The sequence below is a fragment of the Acomys russatus genome, chromosome 21, assembly GCF_903995435.1.
Source record: "Acomys russatus chromosome 21, mAcoRus1.1, whole genome shotgun sequence".
NCBI lineage: Eukaryota > Metazoa > Chordata > Mammalia > Rodentia > Muridae > Acomys > Acomys russatus.
The window spans coordinates 21,509,712-21,517,277 of NC_067157.1; the positions used below are offsets into that span (position 1 = coordinate 21,509,712).

General features: G+C 39.8%; 1 pseudogene; it reads right to left on the reverse strand.

The window, feature by feature from the left end:
* Positions 1–2,391: 2,391 nt before the first annotated feature.
* On the reverse strand, positions 2,392–3,036 carry LOC127204951 (jupiter microtubule associated homolog 1-like; annotated as a pseudogene).
* Positions 3,037–7,566: the final 4,530 nt, after the last annotated feature.

A 7,566-nucleotide genomic window follows, 5' to 3' on the forward strand; every position in this document is an offset into this window, starting at 1 on the left:
TTACAGCTTATAGCATGTTTTGACATCATTGAAAGCCACTTTCTTTGTCATTTTTATTTTTTTCCTTTTTAATTAATTTATTCAGATTACACCTAAATTTTTATCTCCTTGCTTGTCTCTTCCCATTCCTCCCTCCCTTCCTTTTTCACCTTACTCTCATCCCCTAGGTCTGTGACAGAAGGGGACCTCCTCCCACACCATTTGGTCACAGCCTATCAAGTCTTATCTTGGTAGCCATCCTAGACTTTCTCTGAGTGCCACCAGAACTCCCCACCAAGGGAAAGTGGTCAAATATGGGGCACCAGAGTTCATGTCAGAGTCAGTCCCTGCTCTGCACATGACTATGGATAGTGTCCTGACCCATTGTTGGATCTGAGTAGGGGTTTAATATTTACTGCATGTATTGTCCTTGGTTGGTGCAGTAGCTTAAGCAGACCTCCTCCCCTGAGTCCAAATCCGACCATCATGATGTTCTTTTTGTAGATTTCTAGGACCCTCTGGATCCTTCTATTTCCCTGTTCTCCCATACTTCTCTCACCTAGAATCCCAGTAGGAGGCCCCCACACCTATCCCAATCTCCAGGTAAGTGAAGACTTTAAGGGGACAACCCTGTTGGGCTAGTGTCCAATTATAAGCAAGTATATACCATGTGATTCTTTCTGAGTCTGGGTTAACTCACTCAATATAATCATTTCTAGTTCCATCCATTTGTCCAAAATTTCAGAATTTTGTTTTTATTAGCTGAGTAGTATTCCATAATGTAAATGTACCACAGTTTCTTTATCCATTCTTTGACTAAGGGACATTTAGGCTGTTTCCAGGTTCTGGCTATTAAGAATAAGGCTGCTATGAACATGGTTGAGCATATGTCCTTGTTGTGTGGTGGAGCATCTTCTGGGGTATATTCTAAGGAGTGGTATAGCTGGGTCTTGAGGTAGCCCTATTTCCAGTATTCTGAGAAAGTGCCAGATTGATTTCCAACGTGGTTGTACAAGTTTGCACTCCCACCAACAATAAAGGAGTGTTCCCTTTTCTCTACATCCTCGCCAGCATGTGCTGTCACTTGAGGTTTTGATCTTGACCATTCAGATGGGTGTAAGATGGAATCTCAGAGTTGTTTTGATTTTCATTTCTCTGATGGCTAAGGATCTTGAGCATTTCTTTAAGTGTTTCTCAACCATATGATATTCCTATGTTGAGAATTCTCTCTTTAGTTCTGAGCCTCGTTTCTTGACCGGGTTATTTGCTTTGGTGGTTGTTTAATTTCTCAAGCTCTTTACATATTTTGGATATTAGACCTTTGTCTGATGTAGGGTTGGTGAAGATCTTTTCCCAGTCTGTAGGCTGTCACTTTGTTCTGTTGACCATGTCTTCTGCCTTACAGAAGCTTCTCAGCCTCATAAGGTCCCATTTATTAATTGTTGACCTAAAGGCCTGGGTTGTTAGCGTTCTGATCAGGATGTTGTCTCCTGTGCCAATGAGTCACAGGCTCTTCCCCACATTTTCTTATAATAGATTTAGTGTCTCTGGTTTTATGTTGAGGTCTTTAAATCCACTTGGACTTGAGTTTTGTGCATGGTGATAAAAATGGGTCTACTTGCATTTTTCTACATAGACTTCCAGTTAGACCAGCACCATTTGTTGAAGATGAGATCCTTTTCCTATTGAATAGATTTGGCTTCTTTCTCAAAAATCAAGTGTCAATATGTACGTGGATTTATTTCTGGGTCTTCTCTTTGATTTCATGATCAACCATCCTATTGCTATACCAGTACCATGCTGTTTTAACTACTGTTGCTGTATAGTACAGCATGAGATCAGGTATGGAGATTTTTCTGGAGGATCTTTTATTGTACAGAATTGTTTTAGCTATTCTGAGTATTTTGTTTTTCCATATGAAGTTGAGATTTGGTCTTTCAATGTCTTTAAAAAATGTGTAGTTGTTCTGAAAAGGATTGTATTGAATATCAAGGCTGAGAAACACTTAAAGAAACACTCAATGTCCTTAATCATCAGTTCATTTGTTTTATAATATCAATTAGCTCCAGCATTTCTCTGTTGGCAAGAGTATTGAAGTCTCCCACTGTACATCTGTGAGAGTCAATATGTGATGTAAGCTGTATGTGGTAGTTTAATAGGCATACTCCCCATAGACTTGTGTGTTTGAATGCTCAAGGAGTGGGGCTATTAGGAGGCGTGGCCAGGAAGGAGTAGGTGTGTCACTATGAAGCTGGGTTTGAGGTTTCATATATGCTCAACCTTTTCCCAGTGTGGCACACAGTCTCCGTCTGCTCCCTGCTAATCAGCTCCTACTCCAGCATCTCATCTGCCTGGGCACTGCCGTGCTTCCTACCATGATGATAATAGATTACACCTGTAAGCAAGCACCAATTAAGTATTCTCTTCAAAACAATAAGACTCAAATGGAGATATTTTACTAGTATTTTTTTTAAGTGCTTCTCTTTTAATGAAACAATCCAAAAGATGTACAGTCAGGCTTACGTTGTGTATTTCATAAGCATGGAAAAACAAACAGAAGGACAGAGTTCCAACAGAAGAAGCTAAGCTCACCCAAGAGCAGCCTGGGTTTGCTACGGGGGTGGGGGGGGTTCTCCTGGATGGCGCTGGGGCTGGAGTCACAGGGCTGGGCACAGGCTCAGCGGGCATAGGCTTCTCTTCCATCTGCCCCAGGTTGACTTGGAAGTCTGTGTCCACATTTTCGTGCATATCACCTTCTCTCTTGACATCTAAGAAGTCTCCAGAGCTTGCTTTAGAGGAGTTATTTCTCTTCATTCCAGGCAAATCCGAATCTTCCCTGCCACCACTAGACTTGGCACCTGCTGACGTGGCCCAGGATGAGGGATTTTCTTCAGGTATACTAAAGCTGCTAGAGGCCATCTTGTTCTTCCTCACAAGCTATTCTGTTGGCTCATCAAAGCCTAACGAAAAATTGGACCTGCCAACTCGAGGCCCCAAAACCTAGGAGCTGTTCCTGCTGTTGGGGGCCACACCTTTGAAGGTGGTAGTAGCCGTCATGGCGCTAAGGATCGAGGTAGGCTGGTGCAGAGAGAACGCCAAGGGGACTTGGACCAACCAGCGTAAACAGCTCTACAAGCACGACAAGCCATGCTCCATGAGCCTCGGTCCCTAGCACTTCTTTTATGAGCACGAGTGCATTTAGTGCATAGATGTTAAGAATTGATGACTGGAGAGATGGCTCAGAGCTTAAGAGCACTGGCTGATCTTCCAAAGGTCCTGAGTTCAATTCCCAGCAATCACATGGTGGCTCATAGCCACTTATAATGAGATCCGGCGCCCTGTTCTGGCATGCAGGCACACATGCAGGCAGAATACTGTATAAATAATAAATAAATAAATCTTTTTTTAAAAAGTAGTGAAGGATCTTCCTGATACTTTTTTCTTTAATAAGTATGTTGTGTCCTTCCCTATTTCTTATGATTGGTTTTGGTTTGAAGTCTATTTTGTCTGATAATAGAATGGTCACACTAGCTTACTTCTTAGGTCCTGTTGCTTGAAATATATATTCCATCCTTTTACCCTGACATGATTTATATCCCGGATGTTACGATGTGTTTCGTGGACACAGCAGAAGAGATTCTGTTTTCATATCCAATTTATTATTCTATGTCTTCTTATTTGGGAACTGAGACCATTGATATTGAGATCTCAATGAGCCATAGTAGTAGTAGTAGTAATTAGTAGTAGTAGTAGTACTTGCTCTTGCTCTTGTTGTTGTTCTTGTTGTTGTATGTGGTGGTAGTGGTGGTGGTCATGGTGGTCGTGGCGTTACTGTTCTTGTAGTGGTGGTAGTATGTGTATATGTGTTGTGTATTTCCTCTTTTTTGACTGGCTTATCCAAAATCACTTATTCCTTGCACTTTCTTGGATGTAGTTAACCCCTTTTGCTTGGGGTTTTCCTTCTAGCACCTTCTAGAGAGATGGATTTCTAAGAAGATATTGCTTCAATTTGGTTTTATCATGGAATGTCTTATTGTCTCCATCGATTGTGATTGGAAAGTTTGCTGAGAATAATATTCCTGGTGGCCATCTGTGGTACATCTGCAGCACATCTGTCCAGGCCCCTCTTGTTTTTTCAGTCTCTATTGAGAAGCCAGATGTTATTTTAATAGGTCTGCCTTTATATGTTAATAGGGACTCCCCCTTCCCCTCACCCGCCCCCCACCCGCGCCCTTGGAGGCTTTGACATTCTTTCTTTGATCTGTTACACTTAGTATCTGATGACTATGTGCTGTGAGGGCTTTCTTTTCTGGCCCAGTCTATTTGGTGTACTGTATCTTTCTTGTGCCTTTATAGGCATCTCCTTCATTAGGATAGGAAAATTTTCTTCTACGAAGTTATTGGATTTTTTTCCTGCACCTTTGACCTGTGATTTTTCTTCCTCTATTCCTATTTGGTTTTTTTTTCCACAGTGCCTAGATATCCCAACATTTTTATATTTAACATTTTCTTTGACTGATATATCCATTTCTTCTATTAAGTCTTCTATGTCTGACAGTTTTTCTTCCATCTCTTGTATTCTATTTGTGAGGCTTTCCTCTGAGGTTCCTCTTTGAGTTCCTAAATTTTTCATTTCCAGATTTCCTTCAGATTGGGTTTTCTTTATTGATTCTATTTCCACTTTTAAGTCTTGAATAATTTTATGTACGTCCTTCCACTTTTTGTGTTTTTGTAGATTTCTTTAAGGGACTTATTAATTTCCTCTTTAAGAGTCTCAATTATATTCAAAAGGGCTATTTAGGGTCTTTGCCTTATGCTTTGGCTATGTTACAATACTCAGGGGCTGCTCTGGTTGGATTGTTGGGATCTACCAGAGACATATTTCCTGCCTGTTAATTGTGTTTCTACACAGGTGTACAAGCATCTGGGTTTAGAAAGGTTTGGGTTGTCTAATCTTGTCTTTATTGGGTGGGTGTTTTGTTCTTTAGTTTCTTTTGCCTTCTCTTGTTCTTGGAAGGATGTGGTGGCTGAGTGCTGCCTGATTGAAAATTCTTCTGGGAATCTGAAAGGTGTGGCCATTGGAGTGTTCAGGTACAGTGTATCTCTGGATATTGGGAGCCTAGAATGGGTCTGGGCTACGGAGGAACAGGGAGCTAATGGGGTCCACAGGAAGGAGGAAAGAAAGGTGTTCCACTAGAATCTGTTTAGTTAATTCCCTGGGAATAGGAGAAGAGAGTGAGGAGATATCACAAAAGGTAGTCTGCTACCCAGCTGAGGATAAGACCAGGTGGTTGGGTTTTTTGGAAGGTGGGGCAGCGGGGTGAAATCTACAGTTAGGCTACCTGCTTCCCTAGCTGGAGAGGCTTTTAAGTTTGTAGGAAATTCCTCCTTGAAGTGGGCACTGGGATAAAGAAGTGAGTTGGGATAAAGAAGTTTGGAGGGGAGATTTGTATGATTCACAGGAGATGGGAGAGGTGCAACAGGTGGTCTGCTGAAGAGCTGCTGAATGAGACTAGAGGATAGGATTTGAAGTAGAGGAAGGTGAGGTGTAGATCTGTAGTTTACTTGCTTCCCTGACTGGCGGTTTTTTTTTTTTTTTTTTTTTTTTTTTTTTTTTTTTGCCTCAGTTTTTAAGAGTAAACTGTCTACTCAACATATTTGTATAGTCTCTGAAATTTTTCTTGTTGTTTGAAAAGAAGACACTATATAATTTCATTTTTTTTAGAATTTGTGTAAACTTGTTTTATGACCTGACATTTACTCATCCCTAGAAAATTAAATGAAAAGAATATGTATGCCACAGATATTGAGTAGAAAGATTTATAGATACCTACTAGAACTATTTTGTCTAAAATACAATTAATTGTGTTGTTTTTGGTCGACTTGGGAGTTTGGATGATCTCTCCAAGCATTCCAAAAGTGTGGGACAGGATATTTGAGAAATTTGGTAGTCTATTAGGTCAGCATAGAAAAAAAAAAGTAACATTGGAAAAACACATAAAAGTCAGTAAATGAAAGAATTCATGTGATTTAATAAAATAAAGATCTATACTAATTCTTCTAAAACTCTTTGGAAACTAATTTACATTGTAAGAACACATTGTCTATTTTCTGCTTATTTTCTAATCCTTCTTCTTCTAGAAGTATACCTACCATGAGGAGATATGTGTGCAATAAAATACTATGTTGAAACCCAAATAAAAAGCTGTTCAGGGAATTTTTCTGAGTGCTTCCCACTCCTGGAGAGAATGGGATCAGGCAGTCATACTGTTGAAATTTTAGAGCTAGCAACATGTATAGTAAGATTCCTACTCCAAGAACTTTCTCATCATGCTTCAAAGTTATTTTTGTAGTTATTATAAAATGATGCTTGAGAACTATAAAAGATTATTCTTTTTCTTTCAAAACAAGCCAATCATTATTGTAGCATGAAGAGAAGAAGAGTTCATGAGTCCTTACCTTAACCAAGGATGATTGATAATGGATGGTTTCCGGAGGGGGGAAAGTCAGATTTCTATCTGTGAGATCCCTGGGAGTTCAAACACTCTTGAATGGATAACCCTACACCCAGGAGTACATAGAAGAAGAAATGGTATTTGGTGAGGTATTTCTTTAAAGGGGGAGGACATAAAGTTGGGATGTTGATCTTGATGCAGGTGTCAAAGTGAGGGAGGTTGGGGATAAATATGATCAAATACATTGTATGAAATTCTTAATAAATTAATAAAATAGTCCATAGTAAGTCAACCACACTCCAGTGAAAAACTACACATCCAGTAATATTTGGGGAGCATAAATTGGTCTTGAAGGATTTTTTCAAATGGAAAATAAAATTGGGTAGGTAGGAAATGAAGATGAATCAGATAAGAATTGAGGGAAGAGGTGAATGTGATCAAAACATGTATGAAACTTTTAAAGAAGTAATACAATTTTTTAATATAAAGTAGAATTTATAAATAGATAATCAAATTTAAGAATTTTTTCCATCAGTAGAAGAATGGATAAAGAAACTGTGGTACATATACACTATGGAATACTACTCATCTATTAAAAACAAGGAATTCCCGAAATTTGTGGATAAATGAATTGAGCTAGAAATGATCATAATGAGTGAGTTAACCCAGAAGCAGAAAGACTCAAATGGTATATACTCACTTATATCTGCATACTAGCCCAAGGGGCATGTCCCACAAAAGCCTTCACTTACCAGGAAACTGGGACAGAGGGGAGGACATCCTATTGGGACTCTAAATGAGAGAAGCATGGGAGAATAACAAAGTAGAAGGATCCAGAGGGTCCTAGAACCCTACAAGTAGAACATTATGATAGACATATTTGGGGCTAAGGGTCCTGCTCAAACTACGGCACCAGGCAAGGACAATACAGGCAATAAACTTTAAACCCTTACCCAGATCTAGCCAATGGTCAGAACATTCTCCACAGTTGAGTAGAGAGTGAGATATGACTTTCTCACATACTCTGGTGCCTCACATTTGACCATGTCCCCTGGGGGAGGGGGGAGACCTGGTGGCACTCAGAGGAAGGACAGCAGGCTACCAAGAAGAGACTTGATACCCTATGAGCATA